This window comes from Oryctolagus cuniculus, chromosome 18 (assembly GCF_051225735.1).
Source record: "Oryctolagus cuniculus isolate XC-2025 breed Fujian yellow rabbit chromosome 18, ASM5122573v1, whole genome shotgun sequence".
NCBI classification, from domain to species: domain Eukaryota; kingdom Metazoa; phylum Chordata; class Mammalia; order Lagomorpha; family Leporidae; genus Oryctolagus; species Oryctolagus cuniculus.
The window spans coordinates 36,073,140-36,100,931 of record NC_142884.1 but is presented as its reverse complement, the minus strand read 5'-3'; positions in this window follow the sequence as shown (position 1 = coordinate 36,100,931).

The following is a 27,792-nucleotide window of genomic DNA, read 5'->3' as shown; positions in this document are numbered from 1 at the left end:
GTTTGCTGGAGTTCTGTAGCCTGAGTGTAGGAAACAGTTTACAGGAGTTCTGTAGCATGGCAACAGCCATATGCACTATGCGGGTTTTTGGTAACCTGGGTGAAAGAGAAGCAGCTTACAGGATTTCTGTACACTGGATGTAGAGAGAGGCAGTTTACAGGAGTTCTGCATCCTGAGTGTAGGAGACAGTTTACGGGAGTTCTGTAGCATGGCTGTAGCCATATGCACTATGTGGCATTTCTGTAGCCAGGGTGTAGGAGAAGGTGCTTACTGCCGTTCTGTAATCTAGGTCTACAGAGAGGCAGTTTACAGGAATTCTGGATCCTGAATGTTGGAAAAGGAGTTCTGCATCCTCAGTGTAGGAGACAGTGTAAGGGAGTTTTGTAGAATGGATGTAGCCATAGGCACTATGTGGGATTTCTGTAGCTTTGTGGAGGAGATGCTGCTTACTTGTGTTCTGCAATCTGGGTCTACAGAGAGGCTGTTTACAGGATTTCTTTAGCCTGAATGTTTTAAACAGGTTATAGGTGTTTTGTAGCATGGGAACAGTCATACACAGCATGCGGGATTTATTGTAGCCTGCGTGCAGCACATGCAGCTTAAAGGATTTTTGTAACCTTCATGTAGTGTGAGACAGTTTACTGGAGTTCTGTAGCCTGAGTGTAGGAAACAGATTACGGGAGTTCTGTAGCATGGGAGTAGCCATATGCACTATGCGAGTATTTTGTACCCTGTGTGTAGTAGATGCTGCTTACTGGCGTTCCGTAAGCTGGATGTAAAGAGAGGCAGTTTACAGGAGTTCTGCATCCAGAGTGTAGGAGACAGTTACCGGAGTTCTTTAGCATGGGAACAGCCATACGCAGTATGCAGGATTTCTGTAGCCTGCGTATAGGAAACGCAGCTTAAAGGATTTGTGTAACATGGATGAAGAGTAAGGCAGTTTACAGGAGTTCTGCAGCCTGAGTGTAGGAGACAGTTTACGATAGTTCTGCAATATGGTTGTAGTCATATGCACCATGCGGGTTTTGTGTAGCTTGCGTGTAGGAGATGCTGCTTACTGGCGTTTTGTAAGCTGGATGTAGAGAGAGGCCCTTTACAGGAGTTCTGCATCCTGAGTGTAAGAGAAAGTTTACAGGAGTTCTTTAGCATGGGAACAGCCATAGGCAGATGAGGGATTTCGGTAGCCTTACTTAAGGAGTAGCAGCTTACAGGATTTCTGTACACTGGATGTAGAGAGGCAGTATACAGGAGTTCTTCAACCTGAGTGTAGGAGACAGTTTACGGGAGTTCTTTACCATGGAAATAGCCATACGCAGTATGTGGGATTTTGGTATCCTGCGTGTAGGAGATGCAGCTTACTGGCGTTCTGTAATCTGGGTCTACAGAGAGGCAGCTTGAAGGATTTCTGCAGCCTGAGTGTAGAATACAGTTTACGAGAGTTCTGTAATATGGCTGTTGCCATACGCATTATGCGGGTTTTGTGTACCATGCATGTAGGAGATGCTGCTTACTGGTGTTCTGTAAGCTGGATGTAAAGAGAGGCCGTTTACAGGAGATCTGCATCCTGAGTGAAGGAGACAGTTTACAGGAGTTCTGTAGATTGTGAACAGCCATAGGAAGTATGAGGGATTTCTGTGTCCTGCGTGTAGGAGATGCTGCTTACGGGTGTTCTGTAATCTGTGTCTACAGAGAGGCAGTTTACAGGAATTCTGCAGCCTGAATGTAGCAGACATTTACAGGAGTTCTATAGAATGGGAATAGGCATACGCAGTATGCGGGTTTTCTATACCCTGTGTGTAGAAGTTGCTGCTTCTTGGGGTTCTGTAAGCTGGATTTAAAGAGAGGCAGTTTACAGGAGTTATGCATCCTGAGTGTAGGAGACAGTTACAGGAGTTCTGTAGCATGGGAACAGGTATACGCAGTATGCGGGACTTCTATAACCTGAGTTAAGGAGAAGCAGCTTACAGGATTTCTGTACACTGGATGTAGAGAGAGGCAGTTTACAGGAGTTCTGCAACCTGAGTGTAGGAGACGCTTTACGGGAGTTCTGTAGCATGGGAGTAGTCTTACGCACTATGCGGGTTTTCAGTAGTCTGAGTAAAAGAGAAGCAGCTTACAGGATTTCTGTACATTGGATGTAGAGAGAGTCACTTTATAGGAATTCTGTAGCCTGAATGCTGGAAACAGTTTACAGGAGTTCTGTAGCATGGGAATCGCTATACGCAGTATGCGGTTCTTCTGTAGCCTGAGTTAAGGAGAAGAGGCTTACAGGATTTCTGTACACTGGATGTAGAGAGAGGAAGTTTACAGGAGTTCTGCATCCTGAGTGTAGGAGACAGTTTACGGCAGTTCTGTAGCATGGGAGTAGTCTTACGAACTATGCAGTTTTCGGTAACCAGAGTGAAAGAGAAGCAGCTTACAGGATTTCTGTAAGCTGTATGTAGAGTGAGGCAGTTTACAGGAGTACTGCAACCTGTGCGTATGAGACAATTTATAGGAGTTGTGTAGCATGGGAGCAGCCATACGCAGTATGCGGGATTTCTGTAGACTGTGTGTAGGAGATGCAGCTTTCAGGATTTCTGTACACTGGATGTAGAGAGAGGCAGTTTACAGGAGTTCTGCATCCTGAGTGTAGGAGACAGTCTATGGGAGTTCTGTAACATGGCTCTAGCCATACGCAGTATGCGGGATTTCTGTAGCTTTCCTGTAGGAGGTGTAGCTTACAGGAGTTCTGTAAGCTGGATGTAGAGCGAAGCAGTTTACTGGAGTTCTGCACCCTGAGTGTAGGAAACATTTTACGGGAGTTCTGTAGCATGGGAGTAGTCTTACGCACTATGCTATTTTCAGTAACCTGAGTGAAAGAGAAGCAGCTTACAGGATTTCTGTACATTGGATGTACAGAAAGGCAGTTTACAGGAATTCTGTAGCCTGACTGTTGGAAACAGTTTACAGGAGTTTTGTAGCATTGGAACAGCCATATGCATTATGTGGGATATCTGTAGCTTGCCTGTCAGAGATGCAGCTTACAGGATTTCTGTAAGCTGGATGTAGAGTGAAGCAGTTTACTGGAGTTCTGCAGCCTGAGTGTGGGAAACAGTTTACGGGAGTTCTGTAGCATGGGAGTAGTCTTAAGCACTATGCTGTTTTCGGTAACCTGAGTGAAAGAGAAGCAGCTTACAGGATTTCTGTAGATTGGATGTAGAGAGAGGCAGTTTACTGGAATTCTGCTGCCTGAGTGTAGGAAACAGTTTACGGGAGTTCTGTAGCATAGGAGTAGCCATATGCAACATGCGAGTTTTCTGTACCCTGTGTGTAGGAGATGCTGCTTACTTGCGTTCTGTAAGCTGAACGTAGAGAGAGGCAGTTTACTGAAATTCAGCATCGTGATTGTACGAGACAGTTTAGGGAGTTCTGTAACATGGCTCTAGCCATACGCAGTATGCGGGATTTCTGTAACCTGTGTGTAGGAGATGCAGCTTACAGGATTTCTGTAAGCTGGAAGTAGAGTGAAGCAGTTTACTGGAGTTCTGAAGCCTGAGTGTAGGAAACACTTAACCTGAATTCTGTAGCATCGGAGTACCCATACCCATTATACATGTTTTCGGTAGGCTGAGTAAAAGATAAACAGCTTATTGGATTTCTGTTCATTGGAAGTAGTGAGAGGCAGTTTACAGGAGTTCTGCATCCTGAGTATAGGAGACAGTTTACGGGAGTTCTGTAGCATGGCTGTAGCCAAATGTACTATGCGGGATTTCTGTAGCCCGCGAGTAGGAGATGCTGCTTACTGCTGTTCTGTAATCCAGCTCTACAGAGAGGCAGTTTACAGAAATTTCCAGCCTGAATTTTGGAAACAAGTTACAGGAGTTTTGTAGCATGGGAAAAGCCATATGCAGTATGTGGGATTTCAGTAACCTGCGTGTAGGAGATGGAGTGTACAGGATTTCTGTAAGATGGATGTAGAGGAAAGCAGTTTACTGGAGTTCTGCAGCCTGAATGTAGGAAACACTTTACAGGAGTTCTGTAGCATGGGAATTGTTTTACACACTATGCGGGTTTTCAGTAGTCTTAGTGAAAGGGAAGCAGCTAACTGGATTTCTGTAAGCTTGATGTAGAGACAGGCAGTTTACTGGAATTGTGCATCCTGAGTGCAGGAGACAATTTACGGGAGTTCTGTAGCATAGGAACAGCCATGAACACTATACCGGTTTTCGGTACTCTGAGTGAAAGAGAAGAAGCTTACAGCATTTCTGTACACTGGATGTACAGAGAGCCGGTTTAGAGGAATTCTGTAGCCTGAAAGTTGGAAACAGTTTACAGGAGATTTGTGGAATTGGAACAGCCATATGCAGATGCGGGATTTCTGTAGCTTGCGTGTAGGAGATGCAGCTTACAGGATTTCTATTAGCTAGATGTATAGAGAATCAGTTTACTGGAATTCTGCTGCCTGATTGTAGGAAACAGTTTACGGGAGTTGTGTAGCATGGGAGTAGCCATATGCACTATGCGAGTTTTCTGTACCCTGTGTGTAGGACATGCTGCTTACTTGCGTTCTGTAATCTGGATTTAAAGAGAGGCAGTTTACAGGAGTTATGCATCCTGAGTGTAGGAAACACTTTATGGGAGTTCTCTAGCATGGGAGTAGTCTTACGCAGTATGCGGGTTTTCAGTAGTCTGAGTAAAAGAGAAGCAGCTTACAGGATTTCTGTACATTGGATGTAGAGAGAGTCACTTTATAGGAATTCTGTAGCCTGAATGCTGGAAACAGTTTACAGGAGTTCTGTAGCATGGAAATCGCTATACGCAGTATGCGGTTCTTCTGTAGCCTGAGTTAAGGAGAAGAGGCTTACAGGATTTCTGTACATTGGAAGTAGTGAGAGGCAGTTTACAGGAGTTCTTCATCCTGAGTGTAGGGAACACTTTACGGGAGTTCTGTAGCATGGGAGTAGTCTGACGCACTATGCGGGTTTTCAGTAGTCTGCGTAAAAGAGAAGCAGCTTACAGAATTTCTGTACATTGGAAGTAGTGAGAAGCAGTTACTGGAATTTTGCTGCCTGAGTGTAGGAAACACTTTACGGGAGTTCTGTAGCATGGGAGTAGTCTTACGCACTATGCGGGTTTTCAGTAGTCTGAGTAAAAGAGAAGCAGCTTACAGGATTTCTGTACATTGGATGTAGAGAGAGTCACTTTATAGGAATTCTGTAGCCTGAATGCTGGAAACAGTTTACAGGAGTTCTGTAGCATGGGAATCGCTATACGCAGTATGCGGTTCTTCTGTAGCCTGAGTTAAGGAGAAGAGGCTTACAGGATTTCTGTACATTGGAAGTAGTGAGAGGCAGTTTACAGGAGTTCTGCATCCTGAGTGTAGGAAACACTTTACGGGAGTTCTGTAGCATGGGAGTAGTCTGACGCACTATGCGGGTTTTCAGTAGTCTGCGTAAAAGAGAAGCAGCTTACAGAATTTCTGTACATTGGAAGTAGTGAGAAGCAGTTACTGGAATTTTGCTGCCTGAGTGTAGGAAACACTTTACGGGAGTTCTGTAGCATGGGAGTAGTCATACGCACACTACGGGTTTTCGGTAGGCTGAGTAAATGAGAAGCGGCTTACAGCATTTCTGTACATTGGATGTAGTGAGAGGCAGTTTACAGGAGTTCTGCATCCTGAGTGTAGGAAACACTTTACGGGAGTTCTGCAGCAAGCGAGTAGTCTTACTCACTATGCGGGTTTTCAGTAGTCAGAACAAAAGAGTAGCAGCTTTCAGGATTTCTGTACATTGGAAGTAGTGAGAGGCAGTTTAAATTAGTCCTGCATCCTGAGTGTAGGAAACACTTTACGGGAGTTCTGTAGCATGGGAGAAGTCTTACGCACAATGCGGGTTTTCAGTAGTCTGAGTAAAAGAGAAGCAGCTTACAGGATTTCTGTACATTGGATGTAGTGAGAGGCAGTTTAAATGAGTTCTGCATCCTGAGTGTGGGAAAGACTTTACGGGAGTTCTGTAGCATGGGAGTAGTCTTACGCACTATGCGGGTTTTCAGTAGTCTGAGTAAAAGGGAAGCAGCTTACAGGATTTCTGTACATTGGAAGTAGTGAGAGGCAGTTTAAAGAAGTCCTACATCCTGAGTGTAGGAAACACTTTACGGGAGTTCTGTAGCATGGGAGTGATCTTACGCACTATGCGGATTTTCAGTAGTCTTAGTAAAAGTGAAGCAGCTTACAGGATTTCTGTACATTGGAAGTATTGGAGGCAGTTTACAGGAGTTCTGCATCCTGAGTGTAGGAAACACTTTACAGGAGTTCTCTACCATGGGAGTAGTCTTACGCACTATGCGGGTTTTCAATAGTCTGAGTAAAAGAGAAGCAGCTTATAAGGATTTCTGTACATTGGAAGTAGTGAGAGGCAGTTTACAGGAGTTCTGCATCCTGAGTGTAGGAAACACTTAATGGGAGTTCTGTAGCATAGGAGAAGTCTTACGCACTTTGTGGCTTTTCACTAGTCTGAGTAAAAGAGAAGCAGCTCACAGGATTTCTGTACATTGGAAGTAGTGAGAGGATGTTTACAGGAGTTCTGCATCCTGAATGTGGGAAAAACTTTATGGGAGTTCCGTAGCATGGGAGTAGCCTTACGTACTATGCTGGTTTTCAGCAGTTTGAGTAAAAGAGATGCAGCTTACAGGATTTCTGTACATTGGAAGTAGTGAGAGGCAGTTTACAGGAGTTCTGCATCCTGAGTGTAGGAAACACTACACGGGAGTTCTGTAGCATGGGAGTAGTCTTACGCACTATGCGGGTTTTCAGTAGTCTGAGTAAAAGGGAAGCAGCTTACAGGATTTCTGTACATTGGAAGTAGTGAGAGGCAGTTTACAGGAGTTCTGCATGCTGAGTGTAGGAAACACTTTACGGGAGTTCTCTACCATGGGAGTAGTCTTACGCACTATGCGGGTTTTCAGTAGTCTGAGTAAAAGAGAAGCAGCTTATAAGGATTTCTGTACATTGGAAGTAGTGAGAGGCAGTTTACAGGAGTTCTGCATCCTGAGTGTAGGAAACACTTAATGGGAGTTCTGTAGCATAGGAGAAGTCTTACGCACTTTGCGGGTTTTCACTAGTCTGTGTAAAAGAGAAGCAGCTTACAGGATTTCTGTACATTGGAAGTAGTGAGAGGATGTTTACAGGAGTTCTGCATCCTGAATGTGGGAAAAACTTTACGGGAGTTTCGTAGCATGGGAGTAGCCTTAAGTCCTATGAGGGTTTTCAGTAGTCTGAGTAAAAGAGAAGCAGCTTACAGGATTTCTGTACATTGGAAGTAGTGAGAGGCAGTTTAAGGAGTTCTGTATCCTGAGTGTAGGAAACACTTTACGGGAGTTCTGTAGCATGGGAGTAGCCATACACATTCTACGGGTTTTTGGTACGCTGAGTAAATGAGAAGAGGCTTACAGCATTTCTGTACATTGGATGTAGTGAGAGGCAGTTTACAGGAGTTCGGCATCCTGAGTGTAGGACACACTTTACGGGAGTTCTGTAGCATGGGAGTAGTCTTACTCACTATGCGGGTTTTCAGTAGTCTGAGTAAAAGAGTAGCAGCTTACAGGATTTCTGTACATTGGAAGTAGTGAGAGGCAGTTTACAGGAGTTCTGCATCCTGAGTGTAGGAAACACTTTATGGGAGTTCTGTAGCATGGGATTAGTCTTACGCACTATGCCGGTTTTCAGTAGTCTCAGTAAAGGAGAAGCAGCTTACAGGATTTCTGTACATTGGAAGTAGTGAGAGGCAGTTTAAACAAGTCCTACATCCTGAGTGTAGGAAACACTTTACGGGAGTTCTGTAGCATGGGAGTAGTCTTACGCACTAAGCGGGTTTTCAGTAGTCTGAGTAAAAGAGAAGCAGCTTACATGATTTCTGTACATTGGAAATAGTGAGAGGCAGTTTTCCGGAGTTCTGCATCTTGAGTGTAGGAAACACTTTACGGGAGTTCTGTAGCATGGGAGAAGTCTTACGCACTATGCGGGTTTTCAGTAGTCTGAGTAAAAGAGAAGCAGCTTACAGGATTTCTGTACATTGGAAGTAGTGAGAGGCAGTTTACCGGAGTTCTGCACCTTGAGTGTAGGAAACACTTTACAGGAGTTCTGTACCATGGGAGTAGTCTTACGCACTATGCGGGTTTTCAGTAGTCTGAGTAAAAGAGAAGCAGCTTACAGGATTTCTGTACATTGGAAGTAATGAGAGACAGTTTACAGGAGTTCTGCATCCTGAGTGTAGGAAACACTTAACAGGAGTTCTGTAGCATGGGATTAGTCTTATGAGCTAAGTGGGTTTCAGTAGTCTGAGTAAAAGAGACGCAGCTTACAGGATTTCTGTACATTGGAAGTAGTGAGAGGCATTTTAAAGAAGTTCTGCATCCTGAGTGTAGGAAACACTTTACGGTAGTTCTGTAGCATGGGAGTAGTCTTACGCACTATGCGGGTTTTCAGTAGTCTGAGTAAAAGAGAAGCATCTTACAGGATTTCTGTAGATTGGAAGTAGTGTGAGGCAGTTGACAGGAGTTCTGCATCATGAGTGTAGGAAACACTTCACGGGAGTTCTGTAGCATGGGAGTAGTCTTACGCACTATGCGGGTTTTCGGTAGTCTGAGTAAAAGAGAAGCAGCTTACAGGATTTCTGTACATTGGAAGTAGTGAGAGGCAGTTTACCGGAGTTCTGCATCCTGAGTGTAGGAAACACTTAATGGGAGTTCTGTAGCATGGGATTACTCTTACGCACTATGCGGGTTTACAGTATTCTGAGTAAAAGAGAAGCAGCTTACAGGATTTCTGTACATTGCAATTAGTGAGAGGCAGTTAGCAGGAGTTCTGCATCCAGTGTAGGAAACACTTTACGGGATTCCTGTATCATGGGAGTAGTCTTACGCACTATGCGTGTTTTCACTAGTCTGAGTAAAAGAGATGCAGCTTACAGGAATTCTGTACATTGGAAGTATCGAGAGGCAGTTTACAGGAGTTCTGCATCCTGAGTGTAGGAAACACTTTACGAGAGTTCTGTAGCATGGGAGTCGTCTTACGCACTATGCGGGTTTTCAGTAGTCTGAGTAAAAGAGAAGCAGCTTACAGGATTTCTGTACATTGAAAGCAGTGAGAGGCAGTTTAAAGGAGTTCTGTATCCTGAGTGTAGGAAACACTTTACGGGAGTTCTGTAGCATGGCATAATTCTTACGCGCTGAGTGTGTTTCAGTAGTCTGAGTTAAAGAGAAGCAGCTTACAGCATTTCTGTACATTGGATGTAGTGAGAGGCAGTTTACCGGAGTTCTGCATCCTGAGTGTAGGAAACACTTTACGGGAGTTCTGTAACAGGGGAGTAGTCTTACGCACTATGCGGGTTTTCAGTATTCTGAGTAAAAGTGAAGCAGTTTACAGGATTTCTGTACATTGGAATTATTGAGAGGCAGTTTATAGGAGTTCTGCATCCTGAGTGTAGGGAACACTTTACGGGAGTTCTGTAGCATGGGAGAAGTCTTACGCGCTAAGCAGGTTTCAGTAATCTGAGTAAAAGAGAAGCAGCTTACAGGATTTCTGTACATTGGAAGTAGTGAGGGGCAGTTTAAAGAAGTCCTACATCCCGAGTGTAGGAAACACTTACGGGAGTTCTGTAGCATGGGAGTAGTCTTACGCACTATGCGGGGTTTCAGTAGTCTGAGTAAAAGAGAAGCAGCTTACAGGATTTCTGTACATTGGAAGTAGTGAGAGGCAGTTTACAGGAGTTCTGCATCCTGAGTGTAAGAAACAGTTTAAGGAAGTTCTGTAGCATGGGAGTAGTCTTACGCACTATGCCGGTTTTCAGTAGTCTGAGTAAAAGAGAAGCAGCTTACAGGATTTCTGTACATTGGAAGTAGTGAGAGGCAGCTTACAGTAGTTCTGCATCCTAGTGTAGGAAACACTTTACGGGAGTTCTGTAGTATGGGAGAAGTCTTACGCACTATGCGGGTTTACAGTAGTCTGAGTAAAAGAGAAGCAACTTACACTTTTCTGTACATTGGAAGTAGTGAGAGGCAGTTTACAGGAGTCTGCATTTTAGTGTAGGAAACACTTTATTCGAGTTCTGTAGCATGGGAGCAGTCTTACGCACTATGCGTGTTTTCAGTAATCTGAGTAAAAGAGAAGCAGCTTACAGGATTTGTGTACATTGGAAGTAGTGAGAGGCAGTTTACAGGAGTTCTGCATCATGAGTGTAGGAAACACTTTACGGGAGTTCTGTAGCATGGGAATAGTCTTACGCACTATGCGGGTTTTCAGTAGTCTGAGTAAATGAGAAGCAGCTTACAGGATTTCTGTACATTGGAAGTAGTGAGAGGCAGTTTACAGGAGTTCTGCATCCTGAGTGTAGAAAACACTTTATGGGAGTACTATAGCATGGGAGTAGTCTTACGCAATATGCGGGTTTTCAATAGTCTGAGTAAAAGAGAAGCAGCTTACAGGATTTCTGTAGATTGGAAGTAGTGAGAGGCAGTTTACAGGAGTTCTGCATCCTGAGTGTAGGAAACACTTTACGGGAGTTCTGTAGCATGGGAGAAGTCTTACGCACTATGCGGGTTTTCAGTAGTCTGAGTAAAAGAGAAGCAGCTTACAGGATTTCAGTACATTGGAAGTAGTGAGAGGCAGCTTACAGGAGTTCTGCATCCTGAGTGTAGGAAAAACATTACGGGAGTTCTGTAGCATGGGAGAAGTCTTACGCACTATGCAGGTTTTCAGTAGTCTGAGTAAAAGAGAAGCAGATTACAGGATTTCTGTACATTGGAAGTAGTGAGAGACAGCTTACATGAGTTCTGCATCCTGAGTTTAGGAAACACTTTACGGGAGTTCTGTAGCATGGGATTAGTCTTACGCACTATGCGGGTTTTCAGTAGTCTGAGTAAAAGAGAAGCAGCTTACAGGATTTCTGTACATTGGAAGTAGTGAGAGGCAGTTTACAGGAGTTCTGCATCCAGTGTAGGAAACACTTTAAGGGAGTTCTGTAGCATGGGATTAGTCTTACGCACTATGCGGGTTTTCAGTAGTCTGAGTAAAAGAGAAGCAGCTTACAGGATTTCTGTACATTGGAAGTAGTGAGAGGCAGTTTACAGGAGTTCTGCATCCTGAGTGTAGAAAACACTTTACGGGAGTTCTGTAGCATGGGAGCAGTCTTACACACTATGCGGATTTTCAGTAGTCTGAGTGAAGGAGAAGCACCTTACAGGATTTCTGTACATTGGAAGTAGTGAGAGGCAGTTTACAGGAGTTCTGCATCCTGAGTGTAGGAAACACTTTACGGGAGTTCTGTAGCATGGGAGTAGTCTTACGCACTATGCGGGTTTTCAGTAGTCTGAGTAAAAGAGAAGCAACTTACAGATTTCTGTATATTGGAAGTAGTGAGAGGCAGTTTACAGGAGTTCTGCATCCTGAGTGTAGGAAAAACATTACGGGAGTTCTGTTTCATGGGAGTAGTCTTACGCACTATGCGGGTTTTCAGTAGTCTGAGTAAAAGAGAAGCAGCTTACAGGATTTCTGTACATTGGAAGTAGTGAGAGGCAGCTTACATGAGATCTGCATCCTGAGTTTAGGAAACACTTTACGGGAGTTCTGTAGCATGGGAGAAGTCTTACGCACTATGCGGGTTTTCAGTAGTCTGAGTAAAAGAGAAGCAGCTTACAGGATTTCTGTACATTGGAAGTAGTGAGAGGCAGTTTACAGGAATTCTGCATCCAGTGTAGGAAACACTTTACGGGAGTTCTGCAGCATGGGAGTAGTCTTACGCACTATGCGTGTTTTCAGTAGTCTGAGTAAAAGAGAAGCAGCTTACAGGATTTCTGTACATTGGAAGCAGTGAGAGGCAGTTTAAAGGAGTTCTGCATCCTGAGTGTAGGAAACACTTTACGGGAGTTCTGTAGCATGGCATAATTCTTACGCGCTGAGTGTGTTTCAGTAGTCTGAGTTAAAGAGAAGCAGCTTACAGCATTTCTGTACATTGGATGTAGTGAGAGGCAGTTTACCGGAGTTCTGCATCCTGAGTGTAGGAAACACTTTACGGGAGTTCTGTAACAGGGGAGTAGTCTTACGCACTATGCGGGTTTTCAGTATTCTGAGTAAAAGTGAAGCAGTTTACAGGATTTCTGTACATTGGAATTAGGGAGAGGCAGTTTATAGGAGTTCTGCATCCTGAGTGTAGGGAAACTTTACGGGAGTTCTGTAGCATGGGAGTAGTCTTACGCACTGTGCAGATTTTCAGTAGTCTGAGTTAAGGAGAAGCAGCTTACAGGATTTCTGTACATTGGAAGTAGTGAGAGGCAGTTTACAGGAGTTCTGCATCCTGAGTGTTGGAAACACTTTACAGGAGTTCTGTAGCATGGGAGAAGTCTTACGCGCTAAGCAGGTTTCAGTAATCTGAGTAAAAGAGAAGCAGCTTACAGGATTTCTGTACATTGGAAGTAGTGAGGGGCAGTTTAAAGAAGTCCTACATCCCGAGTGTAGGAAACACTTACGGGAGTTCTGTAGCATGGGAGTAGTCTTACGCACTATGCAGGGTTTCAGTAGTCTGAGTAAAAGAGAAGCAGCTTACAGGATTTCTGTACATTGGAAGTAGTGAGAGGCAGTTTACAGGAGTTCTGCATCCTGAGTGTATGAAACACTTTACGTGAGTTCTGTAGCATGGGAGTAGTCTTACGCACTATGCGGGTTTTCAGTAGTCTGAGTAAAAGAGAAGCAGCTTACAGGATTTCTGTACATTGGAAGTAGTGAGAGGCAGCTTACAGTAGTTCTGCATCCTAGTGTAGGAAACACTTTACGGGAGTTCTGTAGTATGGGAGAAGTCTTACGCACTATGCGGGTTTTCAGTAGTCTGAGTAAAAGAGAAGCAACTTACACTTTTCTGTACATTGGAAGTAGTGAGAGGCAGTTTACAGGAGTCTGCATTTTAGTGTAGGAAACACTTTATTCGAGTTCTGTAGCATGGGAGCAGTCTTACGCACTATGCGTGTTTTCAGTAGTCTGAGTCAAAGAGAAGCAGCTTACAGGATTTGTGTACATTGGAAGTAGTGAGAGGCAGTTTACAGGAGTTCTGTATCATGAGTGTAGGAAACACTTTACGGGAGTTCTGTAGCATGGGAATAGTCTTAGGCACTATGCGGGTTTTCAGTAGTCTGAGTAAAAGAGAAGCAGCTTACAGGATTTCTGTACATTGGAAGTAGTGAGAGGCAGTTTACAGGAGTTCTGCATCCTGAGTGTAGGAAACACTTTACGAGAGTTCTGTAGCATGGGAGTAGTCTTACGCACTATGCGGGTTTTCAGTAGTCTGAGTAAAAGAGTAGCAGCTTACAGGATTTCTGTACATTGGAAGTAGCGAGAGGCAGTTTACATGAGTTCTGCATCCTGAGTGTAGGAAACACTTTACGGGAGTTCTGTAGCATGGGAGTAGTCTTACGCACTATGCGGGTTTTCAGTAGTCTGAGTAAAAGAGAAGCAGCTTACAGGATTTCTGTACATTGGAAGTAGTGAGAGGCAGTTTAAAGAAGTCCTACATCCTGAGTGTAGGAAACACTTTACGTGAATTCTGTCGCATGGGAGTAGTCTTACGCACTATGCGGGTTTTCAGTAGTCTGAGCAAAAGAGAAGCAGCTTACAGCATTTCTGTACATTGGATGTAGTGAGAGGCAGTTTACCGGAGTTCTGCATCCTGAGTGTAGGAAACACTTTACGGGAGTTCTGTAACAGGGGAGTAGTCTTACGCACTATGCGGGTTTTCAGTATTCTGAGTAAAAGAGAAGCAGTTTACATGATTTCTGTACATTGGAATTAGTGAGAGGCAGTTTACAGGAGTTCTGCATCCTGAGTGTAGGGAACACTTTACGGGAGTTCTGTAGCAGGGGAGTAGTCTTACGCACTGTGCAGATTTTCAGTAGTCTGAGTTAAGGAGAAGCAGCTTACAGGATTTCTGTACATTGGAAGTAGTGAGAGGCAGTTTACAGGAGTTCTGCATCCTGAGTGTTGGAAACACTTTACAGGAGTTCTGTAGCATGGGAGAAGTCTTACGCGCTAAGCAGGTTTCAGTAATCTGAGTAAAAGAGAAGCAGCTTACAGGATTTCTGTACATTGGAAGTAGTGAGGGGCAGTTTAAAGAAGTCCTACATCCCGAGTGTAGGAAACACTTACGGGAGTTCTGTAGCATGGGAGTAGTCTTACGCACTATGCGGGTTTTCAGTAGTCTGAGTAAAAGAGAAGCAGCTTACAGGATTTCTGTACATTGGAAGTAGTGAGAGGCAGTTTACAGGAGTTCTGCATCCTGAGTGTAGCAAACACTACACGGGAGTTCTGTAGCATGGGAGTAGTCTTACGCACTATGCGGGTTTTCAGTAGTCTGAGTAAAAGAGAAGCAGCTTAGAGGATTTCTATACATTTGAAGTAGTGAAAGGCAGTTTACCGGAGATCTGCATCCTGAGTGTAAGAAACAGTTTACGGAAGTTCTGTAGCATGGGAGTAGTCTTACGCACTATGCGGGTTTTCAGTAGTCTGAGTAAAAGAGAAGCAGCTTACAGGATTTCTGTACATTGGAAGTAGTGAGAGGCAGCTTACAGTAGTTCTGCATCCTAGTGTAGGAAACAATTTACGGGAGTTCTGTTGTATGGGAGAAGTCTTACGCACTATGCGGGTTTACAGTAGTCTGAGTAAAAGAGAAGCAACTTACACTTTTCTGTACATTGGAAGTAGTGAGAGGCAGTTTACAGGAGTCTGAATTTTAGTGTAGGAAACACTTTATTCGAGTTCTGTAGCATGGGAGCAGTCTTACGCACTATGCGTGTTTTCAGTAATCTGAGTAAAAGAGAAGCAGCTTACAGGATTTGTGTACATTGGAAGTAGTGAGAGGCAGTTTACAGGAGTTCTGCATCATGAGTGTAGGAAACACTTTACGGGAGTTCTGTAGCATGGGAATAGTCTTACGCACTATGCGGGTTTTCAGTAGTCTGAGTAAATGAGAAGCAGCTTACAGGATTTCTGTACATTGGAAGTAGTGAGAGGCAGTTTACAGGAGTTCTGCATCCTGAGTGTAGGAAACACTTTACGGGAGTTCTGTAGCATGGGAGAAGTCTTACGCACTATGCGGGTTTTCAGTAGTCTGAGTATAAGAGAAGCAGCTTACAGGATTTCTGTACATTGGAAGTAGTGAGAGGCAGTTTACAGGAGTTCTGCATCCTGAGTGTAGGAAACACTTTACGGGAGTTCTGTAGCATGGGAGTAGTCTTACGCACTATGCGGGTTTTCAGTAGTCTCAGTAAAAGAGAAGCAGCTTACAGGATTTCTGTAGATTGGAAGTAGTGAGAGGCAGTTTACAGGAGTTCTGCATACTGAGTGTAGGAAACACTTTACGGGAGTTCTGTAGCATGGGAGAAGTCTTACGCACTATGCGGGTTTTCAGTAGTCTGAGTAAAAGAGAAGCAGCTTACAGGATTTCAGTACATTGGAAGTAGTGAGAGGCAGCTTACAGGAGTTCTGCATCCTGAGTGTAGGAAAAACATTACGGGAGTTCTGTAGCATGGGAGAAGTCTTACGCACTATGCGGGTTTTCAGTAGTCTGAGTAAAAGAGAAGCAGCTTACAGGATTTCTGTACATTGGAAGTAGTGAGAGACAGCTTACATGAGTTCTTCATCCTGAGTTTAGGAAACACTTTACGGGAGTTCTGTAGCATGAGATTAGTCTTACGCACTATGCGGGTTTTCAGTAGTCTGAGTAAAAGAGAAGCAGCTTACAGGATTTCTGTACATTGGAAGTAGTGAGAGGCAGTTTACAGGAGTTCTGCATCCAGTGTAGGAAACACTTTACGGGAGTTCTGTAGCATGGGAGTAGTCTTACGCACTATGCGGGTTTTCAGTAGTCTGAGTAAAAGAGAAGCAGCTTACAGGATTTCTATACATTTGAAGTAGTGAAAGGCAGTTTACCGGAGTTCTGCATCCTGAGTGTAGGAAACACTTTAAGGGAGTTCTGTAGCATGGGATTAGTCTTACGCACTATGCGGGTTTTCAGTAGTCTGAGTAAAAGAGAAGCAGCTTACAGGATTTCTGTACATTGGAAGTAGTGAGAGGCAGTTTACAGGAGTTCTGCATCCTGAGTGTAGAAAACACTTTACGGGAGTTCTGTAGCATGGGAGCAGTCTTACGCACTATGCGTGTTTTCAGTAGTCTGAGTGAAGGAGAAGCACCTTACAGGATTTCTGTACATTGGAAGTAGTGAGAGGCAGTTTACAGGAGTTCTGCATCCTGAGTGTAGGAAACACTTTACGGGAGTTCTGTAGCATGGGAGTAGTCTTACGCACTATGCGGGTTTTCAGTAGTCTGAGTAAAAGAGAAGCAACTTACAGATTTCTGTACATTGGAAGTAGTGAGAGGCAGTTTACAGGAATTCTGCATCCTGAGTGTAGAAAACACTTTACGGGAGTTCTGTAGCATGGGAGAAGTCTTACGCACTATGCGGGTTTTCAGTAGTCTCAGTAAAAGAGAAGCAGCTTACAGGATTTCTGTACATTGGAAATAGTGAAAGGCAGTTTTCCGGAGTTCTGCATCCTGAGTGTAGGAAACACTTTACGGGAGTTCTGTAGCATGGGAGTAGTCTTACGCACTATGCGGGTTTTCAGTAGTCTGAGTAAAAGAGAAGCAGCTTACAGGATTTCTGTACATTGGAAGTATCGAGAGGCAGTTTACAGGAGTTCTGCATCCTGAGTGTAGGAAACACTTTGCGAGAGTTCTGTAGCATGGGAGTAGTTTTACGCACTATGCGGGTTTTCAGTAGTCTGAGTAAAAGAGAAGCAGCTTACAGGATTTCGGTATATTGGATTAGTGAGAGGCAGCTTACAGGAGTTCTGCATCCTGAGTGTAGGAAAAACATTACGGGAGTTCTGTTTCATGGGAGTAGTCTTACGCACTATGCGGGTTTTCAGTAGTCTGAGTAAAAGAGAAGCAGCTTACAGGATTTCTGTACATTGGAAGTAGTGAGAGGCAGCTTACATGAGTTCTGCATCCTGAGTTTAGGAAACACTTTACGGGAGTTCTGTAGCATGGGAGAAGTCTTACGCACTATGCGGGTTTTCAGTAGTCTGAGTAAAAGAGAAGCAGCTTACAGGATTTCTGTACATTGGAAGTAGTGAGAGGCAGTTTACAGGAGTTCTGCATCCTGAGTGTAGGAAACATTTTACGGGAGTTCTGTAGCATGGGCGTAGTCTTACACACTATGCGGGTTTTCAGTAGTCTGAGTAAAAGAGAAGCAGCTTACAGGATTTCTGTAGATTGGAAGTAGTGAGAGGCAGTTTACAGGAGTTCTGCATCCTGAGTGTAGGAAACACTTTACGGGAGTTCTGTACCATGGGAGAAGTCTTACGCACTATGCGGGTTTTCAGTAGTCTGAGTAAAAGAGAAGCAGCTTACAGGATTTCTGTACATTGGAAGTAGTGAGAGGCAGTTTTCAGGAGTTCTGCATCCTGAGTTTAGGAAACACTTTACGGGAGTTCTGTAGCATGGGAGTAGTCTTACGCACTATGCCGGTTTTCAGTAGTCTGAGTCAAAGAGAAGCAGCTTACAGGATTTCTGTACATTGGAAATAGTGAGAGGCAGTTTACAGGAGTTCTGCATCCTGAGTGTAGAAAACACTTTACGGGAGTTCTGTAGCATGGGAGTAGTCTTACGCACTATGCGGGTTTTCAGTAGTCTGAGTAAAAGAGAAGCAGCTTACAGGATTTGTGTACATTGGAAGTAGTAAGAGGCAGTTTACAGGAGTTCTGCATCCTGAGTGTAGGAAACACTTTACGGGAGTTTTGTAGCATTGGAGAAGTCTTCCGCATTATCCGGGTTTTCAGTAGTCTGAGTAAAAGAGAAGCAGCGTACAGGATTTCTGTACATTGGAAGTAGTGAGAGGCAGTTTACAGGAGTTCTGCATCCAGTATAGGAAACACTTTACGGGAGTTCTGTAGCATTGGAGTAGTCTTACGCACTATGTGGGTTTTCAGTAGTCTGAGTAAAAGAGAAGCAGCTTACAGGATTTCTGTACATTGGAAGTAGTGAGAGGCAGTTTACAGGAGTTCTGCATCCTGAGTGTAGGAAACACTTTTCAGGAGTTCTGTAACATTTGAGTAGTCTTCCGCATTATGCGGGTTTTCAGTAGTCTGAGTAAAAGAGAAGCAGCTTACAGATTTCTGTACATTGGAAGTAGTGAGAGGCAGTTTGCAGGAGTTCTGCATCCTGAGTGTAGGAAACACTTTACGGGAGTTCTGTAGCATGGGAGAAGTCTTACGCACTATGCGGGTTTTCAGTAGTCTGAGTAAAAGAGAAGCAGCTTACAGGATTTGTGTACATTGGAAGTAGTGAGAGGCAGTTTACAGGAGTTCTGCATCCAGTGTAGGAAACACTTTACGGGAGTTCAGCAGCATGGGATTAGTCTTACGCACTATATGGGTTCTAGTAGTCTGAGTAAAAGAGAAGCAGCTTACAGGATTTCTGTACATTGGAAGTAGTGAGAGGCAGTTTAAAGAAGTCCTACATCCTGAGTGTAGGAAACACTTTACGGGAGTTCTGTAGCATGGGAGAAGTCTTACGCACTATGCGGGTTTTCAGTAGTCTCAGTAAAAGAGAAGCAGCTTACAGGATTTCTGTACATTGGAAGTAGTGAGAGGCAGTTTACAGGAGTTCTGCATCCTGAGTTTAGGAAACACTTTACGGGAGTTCTGTAGCATGGGAGAAGTCTTACGCACTATGCGGGTTTTCAGTAGTCTGAGTAAAAGAGAAGCAGCTTACAGGATTTCTGTACATTGGAAGTAGTGAGAGGCAGTTTACAGGAGTTCTGCATTCTGAGTGTAGGAAACATTTTACGGGAGTTCTGTAGCATGGGAGTAGTCTTACACACTATGCGGGTTTTCAGTAGTCTGAGTAAAAGAGAAGCAGCTTACAGGATTTCTGTACATTGGAAGTAGTGAGAGGCAGTTTACAGGAGTTCTGCATCCTGAGTGTAGGAAACACTTTACGGGAGTTCTGTAGCATGGGAGAAGTCTTACGCACTATGCGGGTTTTCAGTAGTCTGAGTAAAAGAGAAGCAGCTTACAGGATTTCTGTACATTGGAAGTAGTGAGAGACAGCTTACATGAGTTCTTCATCCTGAGTTTAGGAAACACTTTACGGGAGTTCTGTAGCATGAGATTAGTCTTACACACTATGCGGGTTTTCAGTAGTCTGAGTAAAAGAGAAGCAGCTTACAGGATTTCTGTACATTGGAAGTAGTGAGAGGCAGTTTACAGGAGTTCTGCATCCAGTGTAGGAAACACTTTACGGGAGTTCTGTAGCATGGGAGTAGTCTTACGCACTATGCGGGTTTTCAGTAGTCTGAGTAAAAGAGAAGCAGCTTACAGGATTTCTATACATTTGAAGTAGTAAAAGGCAGTTTACCGGAGTTCTGCATCTTGAGTGTAGGAAACACTTTAAGGGAGTTCTGTAGCATGGGATTAGTCTTACGCACTATGCGGGTTTTCAGTAGTCTGAGTAAAAGAGAAGCAGCTTACAGGATTTCTGTACATTGGAAGTAGTGAGAGGCAGTTTACAGGAGTTCTGCATCCTGAGTGTAGAAAACACTTTACGGGAGTTCTGTAGCATGGGAGCAGTCTTACGCACTATGCGTGTTTTCAGTAGTCTGAGTGAAGGAGAAGCACCTTACAGGATTTCTGTACATTGGAAGTAGTGAGAGGCAGTTTACAGGAGTTCTGCATCCTGAGTGTAGGAAACACTTTACGGGAGTTCTGTAGCATGGGAGTAGTCTTACGCACTATGCGGGTTTTCAGTAGTCTGAGTAAAAGAGAAGCAACTTACAGATTTCTGTACATTGGAAGTAGTGAGAGGCAGTTTACAGGAATTCTGCATCCTGAGTGTAGAAAACACTTTACGGGAGTTCTGTAGCATGGGAGAAGTCTTACGCACTATGCGGGTTTTCAGTAGTCTCAGTAAAAGAGAAGCAGCTTACAGGATTTCTGTACATTGGAAATAGTGAAAGGCAGTTTTCCGGAGTTCTGCATCCTGAGTGTAGGAAACACTTTACGGGAGTTCTGTAGCATGGGAGTAGTCTTACGCACTATGCGGGTTTTCAGTAGTCTGAGTAAAAGAGAAGCAGCTTACAGGATTTCTGTACATTGGAAGTATCGAGAGGCAGTTTACAGGAGTTCTGCATCCTGAGTGTAGGAAACACTTTGCGAGAGTTCTGTAGCATGGGAGTAGTTTTACGCACTATGCGGGTTTTCAGTAGTCTGAGTAAAAGAGAAGCAGCTTACAGGATTTCGGTATATTGGATTAGTGAGAGGCAGCTTACAGGAGTTCTGCATCCTGAGTGTAGGAAAAACATTACGGGAGTTCTGTTTCATGGGAGTAGTCTTACGCACTATGCGGGTTTTCAGTAGTCTGAGTAAAAGAGAAGCAGCTTACAGGATTTCTGTACATTGGAAGTAGTGAGAGGCAGCTTACATGAGTTCTGCATCCTGAGTTTAGGAAACACTTTACGGGAGTTCTGTAGCATGGGAGAAGTCTTACGCACTATGCGGGTTTTCAGTAGTCTGAGTAAAAGAGAAGCAGCTTACAGGATTTCTGTACATTGGAAGTAGTGAGAGGCAGTTTACAGGAGTTCTGCATACTGAGTGTAGGAAACATTTTACGGGAGTTCTGTAGCATGGGCGTAGTCTTACACACTATGCGGGTTTTCAGTAGTCTGAGTAAAAGAGAAGCAGCTTACAGGATTTCTGTAGATTGGAAGTAGTGAGAGGCAGTTTACAGGAGTTCTGCATCCTGAGTGTAGGAAACACTTTACGGGAGTTCTGTACCATGGGAGAAGTCTTACGCACTATGCGGGTATTCAGTAGTCTGAGTAAAAGAGAAGCAGCTTAGAGGATTTCTGTACATTGGAAGTAGTGAGAGGCAGCTTACAGGAGTTCTGCATCTTGAGTGTAGGAAATACTTTACAGGAGTTCTGTAGCATGGGAGTAGTCTTACGCACTATGCGGGTTTTCAGTAGTCTGAGTAAAAGAGAAGCAGCTTACAGGATTTCTGTACATTGGAAGTATCGAGAGGCAGTTTACAGGAGTTCTGCATCCTGAGTGTAGGAAACACTTTGCGAGAGTTCTGTAGCATGGGAGAAGTCTTACGCACTATGCGGGTTTTCAGTAGTCTCAGTAAAAGAGAAGCAGCTTACAGGATTTCTGTACATTGGAAATAGTGAAAGGCAGTTTTCCGGAGTTCTGCATCCTGAGTGTAGGAAACACTTTACGGGAGTTCTGTAGCATGGGAGTAGTCTTACGCACTATGCGGGTTTTCAGTAGTCTGAGTAAAAGAGAAGCAGCTTACAGGATTTCTGTACATTGGAAGTATCGAGAGGCAGTTTACAGGAGTTCTGCATCCTGAGTGTAGGAAACACTTTGCGAGAGTTCTGTAGCATGGGAGTAGTTTTACGCACTATGCGGGTTTTCAGTAGTCTGAGTAAAAGAGAAGCAGCTTACAGGATTTCGGTATATTGGATTAGTGAGAGGCAGCTTACAGGAGTTCTGCATCCTGAGTGTCGGAAAAACATTACGGGAGTTCTGTTTCATGGGAGTAGTCTTACGCACTATGCGGGTTTTCAGTAGTCTGAGTAAAAGAGAAGCAGCTTACAGGATTTCTGTACATTGGAAGTAGTGAGAGGCAGCTTACATGAGTTCTGCATCCTGAGTTTAGGAAACACTTTACGGGAGTTCTGTAGCATGGGAGAAGTCTTACGCACTATGCGGGTTTTCAGTAGTCTGAGTAAAAGAGAAGCAGCTTACAGGATTTCTGTACATTGGAAGTAGTGAGAGGCAGTTTACAGGAGTTCTGCATACTGAGTGTAGGAAACATTTTACGGGAGTTCTGTAGCATGGGCGTAGTCTTACACACTATGCGGGTTTTCAGTAGTCTGAGTAAAAGAGAAGCAGCTTACAGGATTTCTGTAGATTGGAAGTAGTGAGAGGCAGTTTACAGGAGTTCTGCATCCTGAGTGTAGGAAACACTTTACGGGAGTTCTGTACCATGGGAGAAGTCTTACGCACTATGCGGGTTTTCAGTAGTCTGAGTAAAAGAGAAGCAGCTTACAGGATTTCTGTACATTGGAAGTAGTGAGAGGCAGCTTACAGGAGTTCTGCATCCTGAGTGTAGGAAATACTTTACGGGAGTTCTGTAGCATGGGAGAAGTCTTACGCACTATGCGGGTTTTCAGTAGTCTGAGTAAAAGAGAAGCAGCTTACAGGATTTCTGTACATTGGAAGTAGTGAGAGGCAGTTTTCAGGAGTTCTGCATCCTGAGTTTAGGAAACACTTTACGGGAGTTCTGTAGCATGGGAGTAGTCTTACGCACTATGCCGGTTTTCAGTAGTCTGAGTCAAAGAGAAGCAGCTTACAGGATTTCTGTACATTGGAAATAGTGAGAGGCAGTTTACAGGAGTTCTGCATCCTGAGTGTAGAAAACACTTTACGGGAGTTCTGTAGCATGGGAGTAGTCTTACGCACTATGCGGGTTTTCAGTAGTCTGAGTAAAAGAGAAGCAGCTTATAGGATTTGTGTACATTGGAAGTAGTAAGAGGCAGTTTACAGGAGTTCTGCATCCTGAGTGTAGGAAACACTTTACGGGAGTTTTGTAGCATTGGAGAAGTCTTCCGCATTATCCGGGTTTTCAGTAGTCTGAGTAAAAGAGAAGCAGCGTACAGGATTTCTGTACATTGGAAGTAGTGAGAGGCAGTTTACAGGAGTTCTGCATCCAGTATAGGAAACACTTTACGGGAGTTCTGTAGCATTGGAGTAGTCTTACGCACTATGTGGGTTTTCAGTAGTCTGAGTAAAAGAGAAGCAGCTTACAGGATTTCTGTACATTGGAAGTAGTGAGAGGCAGTTTACAGGAGTTCTGCATCCTGAGTGTAGGAAACACATTTCGGGAGTTCTGTAACATTTGAGTAGTCTTCCGCATTATGCGGGTTTTCAGTAGTCTGAGTAAAAGAGAAGCAGCTTACAGATTTCTGTACATTGGAAGTAGTGAGAGGCAGTTTGCAGGAGTTCTGCATCCTGAGTGTAGGAAACACTTTACGGGAGTTCTGTAGCATGGGAGAAGTCTTACGCACTATGCGGGTTTTCAGTAGTCTGAGTAAAAGAGAAGCAGCTTACAGGATTTGTGTACATTGGAAGTAGTGAGAGGCAGTTTACAGGAGTTCTGCATCCAGTGTAGGAAACACTTTACGGGAGTTCAGCAGCATGGGATTAGTCTTACGCACTATACGGGTTCTAGTAGTCTGAGTAAAAGAGAAGCAGCTTACAGGATTTCTGTACATTGGAAGTAGTGAGAGGCAGTTTAAAGAAGTCCTACATCCTGAGTGTAGGAAACACTTTACGGGAGTTCTGTAGCATGGGAGAAGTCTTACGCACTATGCGGGTTTTCAGTAGTCTCAGTAAAAGAGAAGCAGCTTACAGGATTTCTGTACATTGGAAGTAGTGAGAGGCAGTTTACAGGAGTTCTGCATCCTGAGTTTAGGAAACACTTTACGGGAGTTCTGTAGCATGGGAGAAGTCTTACGCACTATGCGGGTTTTCAGTAGTCTGAGTAAAAGAGAAGCAGCTTACAGGATTTCTGTACATTGGAAGTAGTGAGAGGCAGTTTACAGGAGTTCTGCATTCTGAGTGTAGGAAACATTTTACGGGAGTTCTGTAGCATGGGAGTAGTCTTACACACTATGCGGGTTTTCAGTAGTCTGAGTAAAAGAGAAGCAGCTTACAGGATTTCTGTACATTGGAAGTAGTGAGAGGCAGTTTACAGGAGTTCTGCATCCTGAGTGTAGGAAACACTTTACGGGAGTTCTGTAGCATGGGAGAAGTCTTACGCACTATGCGGGTTTTCAGTAGTCTGAGTAAAAGAGAAGCAGCTTACAGGATTTCTGTACATTGGAAGTAGTGAGAGGCAGCTTACAGGAGTTCTGCATCCTGAGTGTAGGAAATACTTTACGGGAGTTCTGTAGCATGAGATTAGTCTTACGCACTATGCGGGTTTTCAGTAGTCTGAGTAAAAGAGAAGCAGCTTACAGGATTTCTGTACATTGGAAGTAGTGAGAGGCAGTTTTCAGGAGTTCTGCATCCTGAGTTTAGGAAACACTTTACGGGAGTTCTGTAGCATGGGAGTAGTCTTACGCACTATGCGGGTTTTCAGTAGTCTGAGTCAAAGAGAAGCAGCTTACAGGATTTCTGTACATTGGAAATAGTGAGAGGCAGTTTACAGGAGTTCTGCATCCTGAGTGTAGAAAACACTTTACGGGAGTTCTGTAGCATGGGAGTAGTCTTACGCACTATGCGGGTTTTCAGTAGTCTGAGTAAAAGAGAAGCAGCTTACAGGATTTGTGTACATTGGAAGTAGTAAGAGGCAGTTTACAGGAGTTCTGCATCCTGAGTGTAGGAAACACTTTACGGGAGTTTTGTAGCATTGGAGAAGTCTTCCGCATTATCCGGGTTTTCAGTAGTCTGAGTAAAACAGAAGCAGCGTACAGGATTTCTGTACATTGGAAGTAGTGAGAGGCAGTTTACAGGAGTTCTGCATCCAGTATAGGAAACACTTTACGGGAGTTCTGTAGCATTGGAGTAGTCTTACGCACTATGTGCGTTTTCAGTCGTCTGAGTAAAAGAGAAGCAGCTTACAGGATTTGTGTACATTGGAAGTAGTGAGAGGCAGTTTACAGGAGTTCTGCATCCTGAGTGTAGGAAACACTTTTCGGGAATTCTGTAACATTTGAGTAGTCTTCCGCATTATGCGGGTTTTCAGTAGTCTGAGTAAAAGAGAAGCAGCTTACAGATTTCTGTACATTGGAAGTAGTGAGAGGCAGTTTGCAGGAGTTCTGCATCCTGAATGTAGGAAACACTTTACGGGAGTTCTGTAGCATGGGAGAAGTCTTACGCACTATGCGGGTTTTCAGTAGTCTGAGTAAAAGAGAAGCAGCTTACAGGATTTCTGTACATTGGAAGTAGTGAGAGGCAGTTTACAGGAGTTCTGCATCCAGTGTAGGAAACACTTTACGGGAGTTCAGCAGCATGGGATTAGTCTTACGCACTATACGGGTTCTAGTAGTCTGAGTAAAAGAGAAGCAGCTTACAGGATTTCTGTACATTGGAAGTAGTGAGAGGCAGTTCACAGGAGTTCTGCATCCTGAGTGTAGGAAACACTTTACGGGAGTTCTGTAGCATGGGAGAAGTCTTACGCACTATGCGGGTTTTCAGTAGTCTCAGTAAAAGAGAAGCAGCTTACAGGATTTCTGTACATTGGAAGTAGTGAGAGGCAGTTTACAGGAGTTCTGCATCCTGAGTGTAGGAAACACTTTACGGGAGTTCTGTAGCATGGGATTAGTCTTACGCACTATGCCGGTTTTCAGTAGTCTCAGTAAAAGTGAAGAAGCTTACAGGATTTCTGTACATTGGAAGTAGTGAGAGGCAGTTTAAACAAGTCCTACATCCTGAGTGTAGGAAACACTTTACGGGAGTTCTGTAGCATGGGAGTAGTCTTACGCACTATGCAGGTTTTCAGTAGTCTGAGTAAAAGAGAAGCAACTTACAGGATTTCTGTACATTGGAAGTATCGAGAGGCAGTTTACAGGAGTTCTGCATCCTGAGTGTAGGAAACACATTACGAGAGTTCTGTAGCATGGGAGTAGTCTTACGCACTATGCGGGTTTTCAGTAGTCTGAGTAAAAGAGTAGCAGCTTACAGGATTTCTGTACATTGGAAGTAGTGAGAGGCAGTTTAGAGGAGTTCTGCATCCTGAGTGTAGGAAACACTTTACGGGAGTTCTGTAGCATGGGATAATTCTTACGCGCTGAGTGTGTTTCAGTAGTCTGAGTAAAAGAGAAGCAGCTTACAGGATTTCTGTACATTGGAAGTAGTGAGAGGCAGTTTAAAGAAGTCCTACATCCTGAGTGTAGGAAACACTTTACGGGAGTTCTGTAGCATGGGAGTAGTCTTACGCACTATGCGGGTTTTCAGTAGTCTGAGCAAAAGAGAAGCAGCTTACAGCATTTCTGTACATTGGATGTATTGAGAGGCAGTTTAAACGACTTCTGCATCCTGAGTGTAGAAAACACTTTACGGGAGTTCTGTAGCAGGGGAGTAGTCTTACGCACTATGCGGGTTTTCAGTATTCTGAGTAAAAGAGAAGAAGTTTACAGGATTTCTGTACATTGGAATTAGTGAGAGGCAGTTTACAGGAGTTCTGCATCCTGAGTGTAGGGAACACTTTACGGGAGTTCTGTAGCATGGGAGTAGTCTTACGCACTGTGCAGATTTTCAGTAGTCTGAGTTAAGGAGAAGCAGCTTACAGGATTTCTGTACATTGGAAGTAGTGAGAGGCAGTTTACAGGAGTTCTGCATCCTGAGTGTTGGAAAAACTTTACAGGAGTTCTGTAGCATGGGAGAAGTCTTACGCGCTAAGCAGGTTTCAGTAATCTGAGTAAAAGAGAAGCAGCTTGCAGGATTTCTGTACATTGGAAGTAGTGAGGGGCAGTTTAAAGAAGTCCTACATCCCGAGTGTAGGAAACACTTACGGGAGTTCTGTAGCATGGGAGTAGTCTTACGCACTATGCGGGGTTTCAGTAGTCTGAGTAAAAGAGAAGCAGCTTACAGGATTTCTGTACATTGGAAGTAGTGAGAGGCAGTTTACAGGAGTTCTGCATCCTGAGTGTAGGAAACACTTTACGGGAGTTCTGTAGCATGGGAGAAGTCTTACGCACTATGCGGGTTTTCAGTAGTCTGAGTAAAAGAGAAGCAGCTTACAGATTTCTGTACATTGGAAGTAGTGAGAGGCAGTTTACAGGAGTTCTGCATCCTGAGTGTAGCAAACACTTTACGGGAGTTCTGTAGCATGGGAGAAGTCTTACGCACTATGCGGGTTTTCAGTAGTCTCAGTAAAAGAGAAGCAGCTTACAGGATTTCTGTACATTGGAAGTAGTGAGAGGCAGCTTACAGGAGTTCTGCATCCTGAGTGTAGGAAAAACATTACGGGAGTTCTGTAGCATGGGAGTAGTCTTACGCACTATGCGGGTTTTCAGTAGTGTGAGTAAAAGAGACGCAGCTTACAGGATTTCTGTACATTGGAAGTAGTGAGAGGCAGCTTACATGAGTTCTGCATCCTGAGTTTAGGAAACACTTTACGGGAGTTCTGTAACATGGGATTAGTCTTACGCACTATGCGGGTTTTCAGTAGTCTGAGTAAAAGAGAAGCAGCTTACAGATTTCTGTACATTGGAAGTAGTGAGAGGCAGTTTACAGGAGTTCTGCATCCTGAGTGTAGCAAACACTTTACGGGAGTTCTGTAGCATGGGAGCAGTCTTACGCACTATACGGGTTCTAGTAGTCTGAGTAAAAGAGAAGCAGCTTACAGTATTTCTGTACATTGGAAGTAGTGAGAGGCAGTTTAAAGAAGTCCTACATCCTGAGTGTAGGAAACACTTAACAGGAGTTCTGTAGCATGGGATTAGTCTTATGCGCTAAGTGGGTTTCAGTAGTCTGAGTAAAAGAGACGCAGCTTACAGGATTTCTGTACATTGGAAGTAGTGAGAGGCATTTTAAAGAAGTTCTGCATCCTGAGTGTAGGAAATATTTTACGGTAGTTCTGTAGCATGGGAGTAGTCTTACGCACTATGCGGGTTTTCAGTAGTCTGAGTAAAAGAGAAGCAGCTTACAGGATTTCTGTAGATTGGAAGTAGTGAGAGGCAGTTTACAGGAGTTCTGCATCCTGAG